At 42.3% G+C, this 18,629-nt stretch overlaps 1 protein-coding gene across 4 annotated transcripts in view; it reads right to left on the bottom strand.

Moving 5' to 3' along the window:
- The window catches only part of ADCYAP1R1 (ADCYAP receptor type I), a 372,428-nt gene that overhangs the window by 21,130 nt on the left and 332,669 nt on the right, over window positions 1-18,629 (bottom strand). The window lies entirely within an intron of this gene.

Here is an 18,629-nt window from a genome sequence, read left to right as displayed (position 1 = left end):
AGCCACACATCAGGCTGCTTCTTTCTCTTCTGCCATCTTGGTCCTGACTGTTCCTTTAAGCCTCATAGGCCTCCGTATAGCTCTGTAGCCTAAAGGAACTGCCAGGGGCCAAGGCAGCAGAGGAGGAAGTAGCCCACTGTGCAGGAGCGTGAGTGTGCAGGGAGGAAATGAGGCAATCAGAAAGCAGACTGCGCAGAATTCTGCATGGGAAAGGCAAAATTCTTTGCAGTCTATGGATGTGGGGAATTCAGTGCAAATTCTGCACTTTGCAGTAGCGCAGAATAGCCACAGGAGTAATAGGTGGCCATTACCAATTCATCATCAAGATTATCAGAATATAGTCTAGTTTTTTAAGCTCTTGGTAATAGTATATACTCCATGTTTTAATGCTTTAAAATGCATCTGCTTATTTTGGGGGAAAATTAACTACAATGCATTAGGGTGATCATTTTATCACAGCTGGTCAGGATGTATCATGCTTTTGCCACAAGTTTCCTCTTCCATCCCATGGCTCCCTTCCCCCCTTTCACTCAGAAGTTCTTTACTCTCCCTCCTCTTCTCCACTACAGCCATCCAGGATCTCCTCTGTCTCTCCCTCTCTTAATCCCCCACAATCCAACATATTCTCTATTTCTTCACCATCTACTATGCCTATTGTCTCTCATCCCCAGCATTATGCTGTCTGCAGGGCCGGCTTTAGAAATGCTGGAGCCCAGGACAGAAATTAAGGAGGGGGGGTCCCTGATCCCTTCTCCTCTCTGCACCCTCCCTCCAATATCCCCACGTCCCATTACTGCCATACGTAAAACAACTTTAAATGACTTATTTAGATACAAAACACAGACAGACCTTAACCAAATACAGAACCAGGTATCATAAATAGTAATTGAACTGGGAACCGCAAGAAATTAACTCAGCAAGTATTACAACATTGGATAAATAAAAACAGATATGTCCTTTCTATACTGAACACACAGGGATCCTAGGCCCAGGTTCACCCTTTTAAAAGATGAATGTAAAGTATAAGAAAATGCCTGAATGTTGTAGGTTGACGGAGTGTAATCTCTCCACTTTCAGTTCTCCTGAAGCACTGGGCTTCAGATTCTATGGTACGTTCAGCCTCTGGACTCCCGCCAGTGGTGGGATATGTGGCACCTTGGGCCGATCATTTTTAACACACACCCCCCTTCTCTATATGAAAAACATGATTTTTAGTAAGAATCCACAAATCACACAACAAGAGTGTACCTAGGAAAAGGCAGCATCGTACACACTATAGTGAGCACTAGAACATCAATACAACCAATGTAAAACTAAACCAGCCAGATTAGTTCAGATCGATCCTACACAGTCAGTGATAACAGAAAACCAAGTCTTTCATACACACAGAATACAAACATCCTCTCCCAGTATAGAATAAGTGGTCTCAAATTTAAAACCAGAAATATATAGACAAAAGTTAAATTGAAACACCAAGAAGTTGGACTCTGCATAGAATGCAACACCACAGAAGCAGAAACAGTGATACGTGCCCACTAATGTTGCATAAAATATAAAGATAGCAGATGTAAATTTGAAAAAAAGAGAAATAACAAATCACTTTACAAATTAACAAATAGAAATAAAATGGAAAATAAGATAATACTATTTTATTGAACTAATATATTTTTCAATTAGCAGAGGTTGGAACCTCTTTCCTCAGGTCAGTAAATGGGGATTTCGTCTCTGAAAGTTAGTTAAAAATGTATTAAAATTAGTACAATAAAAGGATCACCTTATTTCCATTTTCTATTTATAAATGTTTATCAACACAGCTACAATACTACCATATATACTTGAATATAAGTCGATCCGAGTATTCTTTATCCTCCCCCAAAGGGAGGAAAAAAGGTTGACTCGAATATAAGACGGGGGTGGAGGATTAATATTCATGTGCTCTGACAGGATCTGTGCCCCACCCCCCTCCCTCACTCCCTTCCCTGTCAGGCTCTGCACTCAGCCCCCCTCACTCCCTGCCATACCTCACTTTTTTTTCTATGTTTATATAGCATTTCTGTCCAAAGTCTATTTACTGTCAGTGGCGTACCAAGGGGGGGGCGGTCCGCCCCGGATGCAAGGCCCAAGGGAGTTCACAGCTGGCCACTCACCAGAGAATAGGCTGCCGCCGGCGAAAGGCTGCCATTGCCGTCATCAGAAAGAAGCCGGCGCCAAGTTCTCCTTCCCTGCTTCTCTTCCCCGTGAGCCGACCAACTCTAGCCGTCCGATGTCAATTCTGATGTCGGAGAGGACGTTCTAGGCCAGCTAATCGCTGCCTGGCTGGCCCGGAACGTCCTCTCCAATGTTAGAATTGACGTCGGGCAGCGAGAGTTGGTCGGCCCGCGGGAAAAGAAGCAGGGCGAACTCGGCGCCGGCCTGTTTCTGAAGGCCAGTGGCAGCCTTTCCCCAGCGGTGGTGGCAGCAGTATGTTTCCCAATGGCGGTGGCATGGGGGAGGGCAAGGAGAAAGAAAGAAAGGGAGGGAGGAGACAGGGAGCCAGAAAGAAAGAAAGGGGGGGCAGGGATCCAGAAAGAAAGAAAGGGGGCAGGGTGAAAGAAAGAAAAAAGTGGGGCATGGGGAGAGAGAGAGAGAAAGACAGACATAGAGAAAGAAAGAAGGGGGCAGGGTGAAAGAAAGAAAGAAATGGGGCACGGAGAGAGAGAGAAAGACAGACATACAGAAAGAAAGGGGGCATGGAGAGATAAAGAAGGGGGCAGGGTGAAAGAAAGAAATGGGGCACGGAAAGAGAGAGAGAAAGACAGACATACAGAAAGAAAGGGGGCATGGAGAGAGAAAGAAAGAAGGGGACAGGATGAAAAAAAGAAAAAGTTGGGGGAGGGAATGAAGTCTGGAGGAGAGGAAGCATACAGGAAGCTGAAAGAAGGGAAAAAATATTGGATGCACAGTCAGAAGAATAAAGTGCAACCAGAGACTGATGCAATTACCAAACAAAGGTAGGAAAAATGATTTTATTTTCAATTTAGTGATCAAAATGTGTCCGTTTTGAGAATTTATATATGCTGCCTATATTTTGCACTATGGGCCCCTTTTACTAAACTGCAATAGCAGTTTTTAGCGCAGGGAGCCTATGAGCGTCGAGAGCAGCATGGGGCATTCACCGCAGCTCCCTGTGCTAAAAAACGCTATCGTGGTTTAGTAAAAAGGGAGGGGGTATATTTGTCTATTTTTGTATAGTTGTTACTGAGGTGACATTGCATAAAGTCATCTGCCTTGACCTCTTTGAAAACCCGCAGAATATAAATGATAATTAACATTTTCTCTGCGTACAGTGTGCTTTGAGTTTTTAAAATTTTATTGTTAGTAGATCATTTTGATTTGGCCACGAAGGTAAGGGGGAGGGAGGGGAGCTTCAGAAAGACATCTAGTAATCCTTGCAGGCTTGACTGTGCAGGGAATTATTTTTGTAAAATCATGTTTTGTTATGTGACTGGCATTATGTAGACTTTAATTTCTATGAATGAATAGAATGAAAATGATATAAAATTACTTGCTTGTTTTTTATATGCGTGCGCTGAAGGAAAGTGGAGAGAGAGTGGGCTGAGGACGCTGAAGGGAAATGGGGAAGAGAGAGTGGGGAGAAGACGCTGATTTATAAATTGACAATTGTACAGAATTGTTTCTTTTTATACTTTAATATAATAAGTTCAATATAAAACAATTCAAGGCTTGTGTGGATTGAATCAGGTGGTTTGTGGGGATGAGGACTGAGCTTACGGAGATTAGTCCAATAAAATGGTATTTTCTTATTTCTCATTATTTGTTTTATTTTTATTTGTTAATTTGTAAAGTGGTGATTGTTATGTATCAGTTTTTTCAAATTTACATCTACTGTCTTTATATTTTGCATAGTATTAGAGGACATGTATTACTGTTTTTGTGGTGTTGTGGTGTTGCATTGTATGCAAAGTCTGGTTTCTTGGCAGTTCAGTTTAACTTTTGTCTACATATTTCTATTTTTAGTTTGTGATTATTCCATATTGGGCGAGGGTGTATCTATCTGTGTGTATGAAAGAGACATGGCTTTCTGATAGCATCGACTATACAGGATCAATTGACTGTGCAGGATCTGCTTTGTTTAGTTTTACAATGTATGTGTTGGTGTTCTAGTGCTCACTGCAGTGTTTAAGATGCTGCCTTTTCCTAGGTACACTCTTATTGTGCGATATGTAGATTGTTACTAAAAATCATATTTTTCATATAGATGGGGGGGGGGTCAAAAAATGATGGGCCCCGGGTGTCACATATGCTAGGTACGCCACTGTTTACTGTACAACTGATATGACATTTCACAAAAAATATTTTCTATTCATTTGGTATACCAGCACTCATTGGTGGTTTACAAGTTGTATATTTGTAGATTAGTTATACAGCACACAGAAACAGAAGAGAGAGAAAGATGGAACATGAAAACTATACAGACTGAATTCAGGCCACATGGTAACATAGTAACATAGTAGATGACGGCAGATAAAGACCCAAATGGTCCATCCAGTCTGCCCAACCTGATTCAATTTAATTTTTTCTTCTTAGCTATTTGTGGGCAAGAATCCAAAGCTCTACCCGGTACTGTGCTTGGGTTCCTACTGCCGAAATCTCCATTAAAACCTACTCCAGCCCATCTACACCCTCCCAGCCATTGGAGCCCTCCCCAGCCCATCCTCCACCAAATGGCCATACACAGACACAGACCATGCAAGTCTGCCCAGTTCTGGCCTTAGTTCAATTTTTAATATTATTTTCTGATTCTAGATCCGCTGTGTTCATCCCACGCTTCTTTGAACTCAGTCACAGTTTTACTCTCCACCACCTCTCTCGGGAGCGCATTCCAGGCATCCACAACCCTCTCCGTAAAGTAGAATTTCCGAACATTGCCTTTGAATCTACCACCCCTCAACCTCAAATTATGTCCTCTGGTTTTATCAATTTCCTTTCTCTGGAAAAGATTATGTTCTACGTTAATACCCTTCAAGTATTTGAACGTCTGAATCATATCTTCCCTGTCTCTCCTTTCCTCTAGGGTATACATATTCAGGGGTCCCGCCCATTCTCTGACATCATATCCTGTTTTGGTCTGGGATGGACCACGACAGAGGGAATGTGCAGTGGAGGTTGATTACAACCTAACTTTAAAAATTAAAACAAAAATCCAAAACAAAACATATAAACTATGGCACTTCTTACCAGGCTCTGCACCCATCCCCCTCCCTCCCTGCCCTGCCAGGCTCTCGACCCTGTTCCCCCTCCCTCCCTGCCAGGCTCTCCACTAGTGCTGCCCGATTCAGGGAAAAAAATTTTGATTTGATTCAGCCTAATGAATCGATTTTTCGATTCGATTCAATTTTTCTGCTCAATTGGAAGTTTTTTTCAAATGTCCTGGCGGATTTATTTTGTAGCCTCTTCACCCACCCCACCCTTTTACCCTCTCCTACACAAAATAAATAAACAAAAAAGACAGCTCACATTCGCTGTCTAACACCAGCTCTGTCAGGATAAACATTTCAAATCTGACATACTGAAATCACAAAACAAAAAATAAAATTATTTCTTCTACCTTTTGGAGTCTGGTCATTATTCAAATCATGTTGGTCCAGGCTCTGGTTTCTGTTTCTCTTCTGTTAATTCGCTTAACATTTTCTTCTTTCTCTGTGCTCACCATCCATCTTCCATCTCTGTCCTCCCCTTCCATTTCACTTTTCTCCCCCGGAGGTCTGGCACTTCTCCATTTTTTTGTCTCCATCCTCACAGTCCAGCATTTCTCTAATGACCACTCCCCACATCCAGTATTTCTATCCCCCATCCCTTCACACAATCCCTTGGGTTCAACTTCTCTCCCTTTCCTTTCCCTCCCTCCTCTGTTTTAAAACCCATTATTTCTTCCCCTTCCCCCCCACCCTCAATCCGGCAAATGACCCTCTCTTTGGACCCTCTCCTTCTGTGCACTTCTAAAAACTACACCAGGGTGCCTCCCACCGAAGGCCGGCATATTTCCCCCTTCTCTCCATCGTCGCCGGCTTCCTGGTCTCACTTTCAAAAGTAATTATGGCCTGCAGAAGATCGACGGTAATGTAGCAATTCTAGCAGGCTGCCGACGGTCTCCGTTACGCATTCTCTTTACTGCAGTCCCGCCCCTTCTCTGACATCATGTCCTGTTTTGGTTTGGGATGGACCATGACAGAGGGAACATGCAGTGGAGACAGACGGCAGCCTACTAGAATCGCTACATCATCAGGGATCCTTTGCAGGCTGTAATTAGTTTTGATAGTAAGACTAGGAGGTCACTGGGAAGCTGGACGATGGTGGGGAACCTCCTAAAGCCATGGAGCCAAGGGTACCCACAGCACTGGTGCCTATGCAGCACTTCCCGACTGACACCTTCCCTCCTATCATGAGCTCTGACATTGGGCCTCCTAAAACAGAAGCAGCAGTCGCAGTGGACAGCCAGCAAGAGGCAGCGCTTAGGATAGTCTTATCGCTGCCATTACGTTGCTGCTGCTACTTTAGAAGGCCCAAAGGTATGCGAGGTGGAGGGTTGGACGTGAATCGGTGGATCGATTTGAATCGACAAATTGGGCAGTATTACTCTCTACCCTGTCCCCACTCCCTCCCTGCCAGACTCTGCACCCAGCCCTCCTCCCTGCCCTGTCCCCTATCCCCTCTCTCCCAATGTTCTGTAGCCTCCACAGGGCCTGCTGTATTATGTGGAAAGATGGGCTGAGACAGGAAGGATCCCTCCCATCTCCTGTCCTGGTTGACTCTGCTGATTTTTTTACCTCTCTCCTGCCTCTCCACCTCCCCCCTCCCCACCACGCACATACCTTTTTGAATCCCTGGTGGTCCAGTGGTGTACCGGGTAGGAGCGAGCTTTCTACGCACCTTCCCTGAATGGTCGCCTCGAGTTCTCGCTGCCCAGCGGTGTACCAGGCATGAGAGAGCTTTCCTCACTCCTGCCTGGCTCTGAGCTGCTGTGAGTTCTCAAGTCTGGCATCTCTATCTCTTTCCCTTCCATCTCTCCCTCCCTCCCTCCCTCCCCCTGTGTTTTATTTTTTTTTAGCATTTCTCTCTTCTCATTCCCTCCTCTCAGATCTGGTATCTCTGTCTCCTTCCCCCTTTTCTCCCCCAGATCTGGTATCTGTTTCCTCCCCCTCCCCCTCCCCCATGCTCTGGCATCTCTCTCTCTTCTCTCCCTTTTCTTTTCTTCCCTGATCTTCTGTCTCAATTTATTTTCTGCATCTGTCTAGATTAAATTATTTCTTACTATCCGGTCCTCAAATTCCTTCTTTTTACTGTGGCTACCCACAGATTACCATCTCTTTTCTTAATCCCCCTCCAGTTTCTCACTGACTCTATCCTCTTTCCAACCTCCCATCCAGCATGTGTCCTTTTTTCTTTATCACCTCCTTTCATCCAGTATGTGTCATCTTTCTCCACTTCCATTCAGCATCTGCTCCCTTCTTTCCCCTCCAATGTCTTCCTTCTTCTTTCTCTCTTCACCCCACTTCAGTCATCTGCCCCCTATCTCTCGCTTCCTCCACCTGAATTCCATCACGTACCCTGTTCCCCCTCTGTCCCTCCACCCCAAATCCATTAAGAACATAAGAATTGCCGCTGCTGGGTCAGACCAGTGGTCCATCGTGCCTAGCAATCCGCTCACACGGCGGCCCCCAGGTCAAAGTCCAGTGCTCTAAATGAGTCCAGCCTCATCTGCGTATGTTCCAGTTTAGCAGGAACTTGTCCAACTTTGTATTGAATCCCTGGAGGGTGTTTTCCCCTATAACAGACTCCGGAAGAGCGTTCCAATTTTCTACCACTCTCTGGTAAGAAATTGATCCCCTTTTAACTTTAAAGAGTGCCCTCTTGTTCTCCCTACCTTGGAGAGGGTGAACAATCTGTCTTTATCTGCTAAGTCAATTTCCTTCAGTATTTTGAATGTTTTGATCATGTCCCCTCTCAGTCTCCTCTTTTCAAGGGAGAAGAGGCCCAGTTTCTCCAATCTCTCACTGTACAGCAACTCCTCCAGCCCCTTAACCATTTTAGTCGCTCTTCTTTGGACCCTTTTGAGTAGTACCGTGCCCTTTTTCATGTATGGCAACCAGTGCTGGACGCAGTACTCCAGGTGAAGGCACACCATGGCCCGATACAGTGATCTGTTCGTGATCCCCTTCTTAATCATTCCTATCATTCTGTTTGCCCTTTTCGCTGCCACTGTGAATTGTACGGATGGCTTCATCGACTTGTCAATCAGAACTCCCAAGTCTCTTTCCTGGGAGATCTCTCCAAGTACCACCCTGGACATCCTGTATTCATGCATGAGATTTTTGTTACCAACATGCATCACTTTACACATATCCACGTTTGCCATGTCGATACCCATTTCTTGAGCTTGATTAAGTCACGTTGCAGATCTTCGCAATCCTCCTGTGTCTTCACTACTCTGAATAAGTTAAAATTTAATCACCTCACTCGTCGTACCAATGTCCAGAGAGTATCCTGTTCTCTTCTCTCTCCATCCACTCCAATTTCATCAAGTATCTTTCTCCCTCACCTCCCCACCGCTGCTTTCTTATATGCTCCTATGGCACATAGTAAACCTCAAGCACCACTCAACCTCTTCCCCTTGATGGTCCATCTCCCTCCCTTCCCCTCACCTTCCCAGTCACTTTCAAAATCAAAGTTTTTTTTCAGAGAGGCCATGGCATGACAGCCATTCTCATAAGTTGCAGGCAACTGCCTGGCCTGAAGCTTCCCCTCTGCTGTGATCCGTCCATGCGGAAACAGGAAGTTGTGTCAGAGGGGAAGCTTCGGGCCATGTAGCCGCCTACAACTTATGAGAATGTCTGCAGCATCATAGCCTCTCTGAAAAAGAAAACTTTGATTTTGAAGGAGAACCTCGAAGGTGAGAGTAAGGGAGAGAGAGGGACCAACAAGGAGAAGAGATGCCTGGACCGCAGAGTGCCCTGGAGCTGTGGAGCCCAGTGCAGTTGCCTGTTTGCCCTCCCCTAATGCCAGCCTTGAATCTAAGGAAATAGTTTTTTACAGAAAGGGTGGTAGATGCGTGGAATAGTCTCCTGGTAGAGTGGTGGAGACAAAGCCTATGTCTGAATTGAAAAAAAGCATGGGACAGGCACATTAGATCTCTTGGGGAGAAGAGGAGATAGTGGATGCTGCAGATGGGCAAACTGGAAGGCCTTTATATGCCATCATGTTTATATGTTTCTATGATTTTTATCAGTGATGGCAGAACAAGCTATTTGAAGAGTTAGTTATCCAGGTGTCAGTGCTGAATATTGACTATATCCTGGAAACTTCCAGGGGCAGCTTATATGTGGATATCTAACACAATTATTTGCTGTATAGCTGGTCTAACTTTAAATAGTGTGATCAACGTTTGAAATCAATGCTGGCTGTGGTGTTTAAATATTGAGAGGGTGGATCAGTTAAAAGTAAGTGAAGATACAATTTGCCCCCTGCCCCCCTGCTTTTCATGACGATCCATTGATTTTAACACAATCAGGCATCGTCCCCCCCTTTTTTTTTTCTAGAATCTACTTTTGGCTTTCACTTTCAAACATAGACTCCTCTGGATCCCTGAGGAAGATATTTTTTTGAAACACGGACCATATCGGGTCCCTATCCAAAAACTGATGTGGAAAGCTTTTGGATGTATGCCTTCACATTGGATGGGCAGACTGGATAGGCCATTTGGCCTTCATCTGCCATCACGTTTCTATGTTTCTTGAATAAAAGCTTGCATCATGTACATCTTCTCTGGAGTTTTCTTCTTCTGTTCTGTTTGGTGTCCCCAGGAAACACACACATACACTCATACCCTGTGAAGCAGCCAAAACTTGACAGAGACTACAGCGCGTTGAAGAATCTGATAATGGTGTTTCTCTTGAAGTGGATTCAGATTCAAATGCCCTTCTTGTCTATTCTAATTTCTCCAGACTATTTGAAACTCTTATAAGATAGATTGTGGCAATCAGTTTCAGCATGCAAGCCAGGGAAATATCTATGTTCACACCATGAGAGCAAGAGGTATGGCCTGTGCAGCAATCAGAATAGTGCTACGCATTTCATCATCAGAAGAGTGCCTTGAGGTAGCAATCAGAATAATGCTATGTCATCATCACAAAAGTACCTTGAGCACTTTTAACCTCAACATGAGTACAATTCTCATCATGGTTATGGCTGTCCCTAAGTTCACTGACAACTAGCAGCTCTTGAATGCCAGCAAGATTTTCAAGCTGACTTAGATTATGTGGAGAAATTGATTTTGAGAGATATATACTTTTCAATGTGTTTTTAGAGGGCATCTACTGCCGTCACTAACATTTTTTTTCTTCTTTTTTTTAGTTCACCGTTTTATTGGAGGGGGGTTCCAATGAAGAATAAAAACAAGTAATAAACAGCTAAAATGCTGGCTCTGGTTCAACAGACAATATTCAATCAGGGCTGATTATTATTAAGAAAATCTCATTTATTCATTTGCTGCCCCTTCATATTTACAATAAATAAATACAATATTCCACAATGCATTTGATTTAACTTGACTGTATTTTTCCAGTTGCTGACTATAGCTTTTAAAGGAATACCAATCAAAAATCTGGCAGGTGTCCTTCCTGTTCTGATAAGGATGTTCTCCAGGCCAAATAAAAAGTTCTTGTAAATAAAATATTCCAGATGTTCTATTGCAAAACTTATGTTTATAATTGCAAATCATTAAAAAAAAAACATATCAGATAGGTCCACACATCATTTTTATATGAGGAATCTTCAAAACGTTTCTGCACTTTTATTATTTTTTTAAACACTATTCATTAAATATCTCTAAAGCAAATTACATCACTTTTCCACATAATTGGCCTGTTTTGCAATGCATTTTTCCCAGCATCCTACAAACTACTTAATGTCATCAGCAAAGAATGTTTTTGGTTGAGCACAAAAATATGAAAGTGCAGAAACCTTTTGAAGAACCCTCATACATTCGGATCCTACGTCCGCATCTGGAATACTGTGTTCAATATTGGTCGCCGTACCTCAAGAAAGACATGGAGGTACTTGAGAGAGTCCAAAGGAGAGCAACGAAACTGGTAAGAGGGCTGGAACACTACCCATATGCTGAGAGGTTGGATAGGCTGGGGCTCTTCTCTCTGGAAAAAAGGAGGCTCAGGGGTGATATGATAGAGACCTTCAAAATCATGAGGGGCATAGAGAGGGTGGATAGGGACAGATTCTTCAGGCTGAAGGGGACAACAGGTACGAGGGGGCATTCGGAGAAACTGAAGGGAGATAGGTTCAAAACGAATGCAAGGAAGTTTTTTTTCACCCAGAGGGTCGTGGACACTTGGAATGCGCTACCGGAGGAAGTGATCAGGCAGAGTACGGTACAGGGATTCAAACAGGGATTGGACGGATTCCTGAGGGATAAAGGGATCGTGGGATACTGAGAAAGCTAACCAGAAAATAAATGTAGAAACCCAACCAGGTCGTGCAGGTGCAAGACCGGAGGGCTAGGACTTTGATAGGAAGATAGGACTCAATTAGGAAACCAAGGAGGCATGGGGGCCCCTTCTGGTGATTTAGACAGGTCATGAACTGTTTGGGCCGCCGCGGGAGCGGACTGCTGGGCAGGATGGACCTATGGTCTGACCTGGCGGAGGCACTGCTTATGTTCTTATGTTCTTAACTTTGTCAGCCTTCATACTGAAATTCTTATATAGAGTTATTTTGGTTTTCTTATATAGTATCCAATAAGAAACTTATAAAGAGTAAGAAATAAGGGGCTTGTGTAATAGATGCTGCTAAAGAGGTATACAATAAGAACATAAGAATAGCCTTACTGGGTCAGACCAATGGTCCATCAAGCCCAGTAGCCCACTCTCATGGTGGCCAATCCAGGTTACAAGTGCCTGGCCAATACCCAAGGAGTAGCAATATTCCATGCTACCAATACAGGGCAAGCAGTGGCTTCCCCCATGTTTTTCTAAATAACAGACTATGGACTTTTCCTCCAGGAACTTGTCCAAACCTTTCTTAAAATCAGCTACGCTATTCGCTCTTACCACATCCTCTGGCAACGTGTTCCAGAGCTTAACTTTTCTCTGAGTGAAAAAAAATTTCCTCCTATTGGTTTTCAAAGTATTTCCCTGTAACTTCATCGAGTGTCCCCTACTCTTTGTAATTTTTGACAAAGCAAAAAATCAATCCACTTAAACCCGTTCTACTCCACTCAGGATTTTGTAGACTTCAGTCATATGTCCCCTCAGCCGTCTCTTTTCCAAGCTGAAGAGCCCTAACCATTTTAGTCTTTCCTCATACGAGAGGAGTTCCATCCTCTTTATCATCTTGGTCACTCTTCTTTGCCACTTTTCTAGCACCACTATATCTTTCTTGAGATAAGGAGACCAGAATTGAAAGCAATACTCCAGATGAGGTCGCACCATGGAGCGATACAGGGGCATTATGACATTCTTAGTCTTGATAACCATCCCTTTTTTAATAATTCCTAGCATCCTGTTTGCTTTTTTGGCTGCCGCCACACATTGGACGTAAGGTTTCATTGTATTGTCTACAATGACATCCAGATCCTATTCTTGGGCGCTAACCCCCAAGGTGGACCCTAGCATCCGGTAACTGTGATTCGGGTTATTCTTCCCAGTTCAATATTTTTATTAAGCTTTATGAAAAGATACAGTCCAAAAATGCATTCAGATACATGTACGACACCGGGATCTCGAAACTAATAACACTTAGTGTAACACAGCAGTAACTACAATCAATTGTAATTGGGTTTGAAACCTTCTAAGAGATCCAAAGTACTTGGACTGTTTATAAGAAAACAGAAAGAAAGAAAGAAGGAGAGAAAAGATAAAAGAAAGAGAAGGAGAGAAAGAGAAAGAGAGAAGGACAGGAGTGTCTATGAAACAGATCTAACATAGGAGTCTAAGAATTTCCAAGGTGAGTTGCATAGTGTCATGTTCATGGATAGTCGAGCAATATTTTTCTTCTCATAAGCATATGATTCAAATTTATGATACATGCACAAAGATTTCCACCAAAAAGTATAATCCAATGATGAAGAGGATTTCCAATTCTTCAATATATGCATAAGGGCAGTCACAAACATAGTGTCAATAAGTTTAGGAGGACAATTCGAAAGAATAAAGCAGGGGTGCTGAGATCTGAGAATTATAATATCCAAAGAAAGTTCATCCGAACAGTTAGTAACATGCTTTATAGTGTCCCAAATGCGAGACCAGAAGGAGCGAACTGGAGTGCAGTGGAAGAGCATATGATCAAGGGTTCCGGCCTCCTTCATACAATTCCAGCATATAGAGTTTTGTTTAAGGTTGGCTTTCCACATCCGAAAAGGAGTCCATACCGCATTCCACATGACGAAGAACATTGACTGTGAAACTCTGGAAGATAAGAGAGGACGATTTGTCGAGGACCAAAAAAGATCCCAGTCAACATCAGTAAGAGGGGTTGTTAGTATGGATTCCCAGTGTTTCATGGAATGAGGAGAAAAGATAAAGGAGTTGTCCCTTAGTATGCTGTAAAATAAAGAGATTGCTTTGCCCTTCGATATAGCCAGTAAAGACCAATGGCGTATAGTGTGAATGGATAACTCAAAGTCAAATCGTAGGGACTGAGAGGATATTGCTTCAGTGAGGGAAAGCCATTGAGAAAATGTGGAAGGAGGTAATGAGTATGTAGAGCAGAGTGTGTTGAAAGGCACAATAGAGGTCTGAGTAGTTATTTGATGAGGAAACCATAGCCCAGCCTGCTGCCATCTTTTCCATGAAAGTGACTTTCCGTTGTGTTGGAGTTTGGGGTTGTTCCAAATAGACACAAATGGGCTATCTTTGATTGAAATTTCTGCTATCGCATCTAATAGATGAAGGGCATGCTGCGTCGCACTCAACAGAGAGTATCTTCTCAAATGTCTAGGGATTGGAATTGTTGCCATACAAGAGACATGTAGTGGTGTACATATAAATCGTTCCATCTCGAACCAAGCTGGAGGGTCCTGGGAACAGGGGTCCGTGATCCAATAAGCTCCATATTTGGCCAATGATGCAATATAGTAAAAGTAGAAATCTGGTAAATTTAAACCGCCATGAACTTTGGAGGCTTTCAATTTGGTAAGAGCAATTCGAGGCTTTTTCTTATTCCAAACAAATTCAGAAATTTTTTTATCCAGCCACTGAAAAAATGTTTTCTTACATAAAGATGGGAGCATTGAGAGGATATAGTTTATTTGGGGGGCAAGAGTCATTTTGATGGAAGCAATCCTGCCCCACCAAGATAAATATAGTGGAGACCAACGAGATATAGTGTTCAGGACTACGTTTTTGATTTTAGACAGGTTAAGATCTTGAGCGTGAATTGGATCTTTATGTATCAAGACACCTAGGTATTTCACAGCCCCACGCGACCATGGGAAAGAAAATTGAGTGAGGTCTGAGGGAGAAATATGATCATTAAGGGGGAAAATCTCCGATTTTTCCCAATTAACTGAGTATCCAGAGAGCAAGGAATATCGAGAGACGATGTTAACGAGAGCTGGAAGGGAATTAGTAGGATCTCGGATAAAGAGAAGAACATCATCAGCATATGCCGCTAATTTAATCTGTCGAGAGGAAGTAGAAATGCCTTTAATTGAGGGACATTGACGAATGGCCGAAAGGAGAGGTTCTAGAGCTAGGTTGAATAATAAAGGGGAGAGTGGACAGCCTTGGCGAGTGCCTCTGTGAAGTGAAAATTTGTTGGAAAGGGAATTGTTGATCAAGATTCGAGCTGTGGGTTGTTTGTACAGGGTTTCAACCCATTTTATAAAGAACGAACCAAAATTATACCATTTCAGGATTCGGAAAAGAAAGAGCCATTCGACGCGATCGAAGGCCTTTTCAGCATCAACAGCCAGGCCGATTACAGGATCTGAAAGAGTTTTAGCATGGGCATTAACATGATGGAAGAGGCGTAAGTTATCACCTATGTATCTGTGTTTAATAAATCCTACTTGATCTTTGTGAATTAGAGAGGGGATCACTCTATTGAGTCTCAGAGAAAGAAGTTTTGCCATAATTTTATAATCTAGATTAAGAAGAGAAATGGGGCGGAAATTTTTAACCAAGGTGGGATCTCTGTCAGGTTTAGGAATAACTACAATAGTAGCCTCAGTAAAATTAAATTGTTTATCTGGAGTAGAATGTAGAAATTCATAATAAGTATGAAGATGAGGGGCCAAAAGAGTTCGAAATTGTTTGAAAAACTCATTAGTAAAGCCATCTGGACCCGGTGCTTTACTATTGGGCAGGGAAGTAATTGCAGCTTCTATTTCAGATATAGTGATAGGGGAATCAAGTTCCATTTTTACAGAATCTCGGGTTATTCTTCCCAATGTGCATCACTTTGCATTTGTCCACATTAAATTTCATCTGCCACTTGGATGCCCAGTCTTCCAATTTCCTAAGGTCTGTTTGCAAGTTTTCACAATCCACAAGCGTTTCAACAACTTTCAACAGTTTAATGTCATCTGTAAATTTAATTACCTCACTCGTCGTTCCAATTTCCAGATCATTTATAAATAAGTTAAATAATACCGGTCCCAGTACAGACCCCTACGGCACTCCACTGTTTACTCTCCTCTGTTGAGAATAATTACCATTTAACCCTACTCTCTATCCGATAACCAATTCCTAATCCACAACTGAACTTTGCCACCTATCCCATGACACTTCAATTTTCTCAGGAGCCTCTCGTGAGGAACTTTATCAAAAGCTTTCTGAAAATCTAGATACACTATATCAACCGGCTCACCTTTATCCACATGTTTATTCACACCTTCAAAGAAGTCAAGCAAATTTATGAGGCAAGATCTCCCTCGGCTGAACTCATGCTGACTCCATCTCATTAAATCATGTTTGTCTACGTGTTCCACAATTTTATTTCTTATAATCGTCTCTACCATTTTGCCTGGCACCAAAGTGAGGCTTACCAGTCTGTAATTTCCCAGATCTCCCCTGGAACCCTTTTTAAAAATCGGCGTAACATTGGCCACCCTCCAATCTTCAGGTACTACAACCGATTTTAGCAACAGGTTACAGATCACTAACAGCAGATCAGCAATTTCATGTTTGAGTTACCAGTGCCAGAAATAGTAATCAATTCTGATGAATCAGAGCAACTCAAACAAATCTCTGTAACACTGGAAGATGTAATGGGTCAGTTTGATAAACTGAACAGTAACATATCACTTGTATTGAATAGTATACATCCCAGAGTGCTGACAGAATTGAAAAATGAACTTGCAGAGCTATTGTTAGTAATTTGTAACTTTTCTCTAAAATCCAGCATAGTACCGCAAGACTGGAGGGTAGTCAATGTGACACCAATTTTTAAAAAAGATTTCCAGAAGGTGATATGGGAAATTATAGACCGGTGAGTCTGAGGTTGGTGCCGGGCAAAGTGGTAGAGACTATTAGAAAGAACAAAAGGAAAAAATATATATGTAAGCATGGATTAATGTGAGAAACCCAACATGGTTTTAGTCAAGGGAAATCATGCCTCATCCATCTACTGCATTTCTTTTGAAGGAGCGAATGAATACGTGGATCAAGGTGAGTCTGTTGATATTGTGTGTCTGGATTTTCAAAAGGCATTTGACAAAGTCCCTCATGAAAGACCTTTGAGGATATTAAAGTTATGGGATTAAGAATTGGTTGAAAGATAGAAAACAGTTGGATCTAAGTAGCGCATTTGATCTGGTCGATCATAAGATTTTATTGGGCTGTTTAGACTCAATTGGTATCTCTCAGGTAAAGTTTGGAACTGGTTTGATGGGTTTTTAAGAATAGATGCTATCAAGTGTTTAGTGTGGAAAGTTGTTCCTCCTTTTGGAGTAATTCCTGTGGGGTACCACAAGGTTCTCCACTATCCCCACCTTATTTCATACTTATTTAGCTTCATTAGGAAGATTACTGCATGGTTTGAGGATTAAGTTCTTCATCTATTCAGATGATATTACCATAGTGCTTCCACTTACATCTTTCCTCTTTATTAATCCATATTGAGCAATGGACATTGAGGGCCCATATTGAGCAATGGACATTGAGGGCCAAACTTAACCTTAATCCGGAAAAATCAAAATTTTTTTGGGCTAGTCCCTCTGAAAAGGTACTTCAACTGAATCGTCAAACGTTTATAATTTACACCTCCATTAAAATCTTAGGTGTCACTGTGGACCGCTATCTAACTTTGGATGATCACACAAATTTATCGACCAAAAAATGTTTTATAATTTTATGGAAACTTCAAACGAAAAAAAATGTTTTTGACAGTGATGCATTTAGGTTATTAGTGCAATCCTCTGTTCTATCTGTTCTGGATTATTGTAATATAATATATCTGGGATTTCACAAAAAAACTTCAAAAAAGACTTATTCAGAACACAGCAGTGCGTCTGATTTTTGATCTGAAAAAGCATGACCATGTTACCCCATTTTATCGACAATTACAGTGGTTGCCTTTTGAGGCTAGAGCGCTGTTTAAGTTCGGTTGTATTTGTTTTAAGGTTTTGTTTGGAATGGTTCCTACTTATCTATCTTTATGCTTGGAACGATATAAATCTAATAGGATCACACGAGGGCATTATCTATTTGTCCAATCAACTATTAAATCCTGCCGATATAAGAGATTCTTTGATAAATTATTTTTGGTTTCAAGCAGGTAAAATAAACTCATGGTTATACATCATCATTTCTCAGGCTCATTCATATATGTCTTTTAGGAAGCTGCTGAAAACTGACTTATTTAATAAATTTGTTAATTGATGTTTTTTGAATTTTGACTGGTAAAATGTACATTGTTCTTTTAGACTGTTCTTAGCTTGATTTTAATATATATTTTTAAATCCAAAATAATAATTATTATTAAATAGTGGGGTTCTAACAATCCAAAAATTCAGACACAATGCAGCTAGTATTCTATGTATTCTCACGAGTCTGAACTGCTAACTACGGAGATAGAAAAATAAACAGCGAACAATGATTTTGCTGAACATGGAAGGGAAAAATAAAGCAAATCTTTAATTTTGAGCAAAATTTGCAGTGTTTTATTTTGGGTAAAGCTCACTGGCCACCCCAGTCTACTGCTCGGCTGGGCTGTGCTGATGGCGAGGTTCAATGCTCACTGACCCTGCACGCCGCCACAGCGTTAACACATAAGTGCACGCAATCGCTTTAGCGCATGCTAACCACGAAAGCAGTGTGTCGCAAACTGTGTGCCTCTTGAGATTTCAGGTACCGCAACACACTGGGGAGGAGGAGAAGAGCCAGCGCTGACTGACGGCCTACAGGACGTGCCTTTCGCCTCTCTTTCTGTCCAGCCCTCTACCCTGCTGGCACCCCCTGCTGGTGGCTCAAGGCCCGTCTGGAGGGCCTTCGGACATGTATGGACATCGACGTGATATCATCACATGTGGGCGTGATGTCATCACAGTGACATCCATGCACTTCCAGATGCCCCCAAGCTGCAGCCACTACGTTTAGTGTGCCGCAGCTTGACAAAGT

This window comes from Geotrypetes seraphini, chromosome 2 (assembly GCF_902459505.1).
Source record: "Geotrypetes seraphini chromosome 2, aGeoSer1.1, whole genome shotgun sequence".
NCBI classification, from domain to species: Eukaryota; Metazoa; Chordata; class Amphibia; order Gymnophiona; family Dermophiidae; genus Geotrypetes; species Geotrypetes seraphini.
The sequence above is the reverse complement of the archived record's forward strand: the minus strand, read 5'-3'. Positions and strand labels throughout refer to the sequence as shown.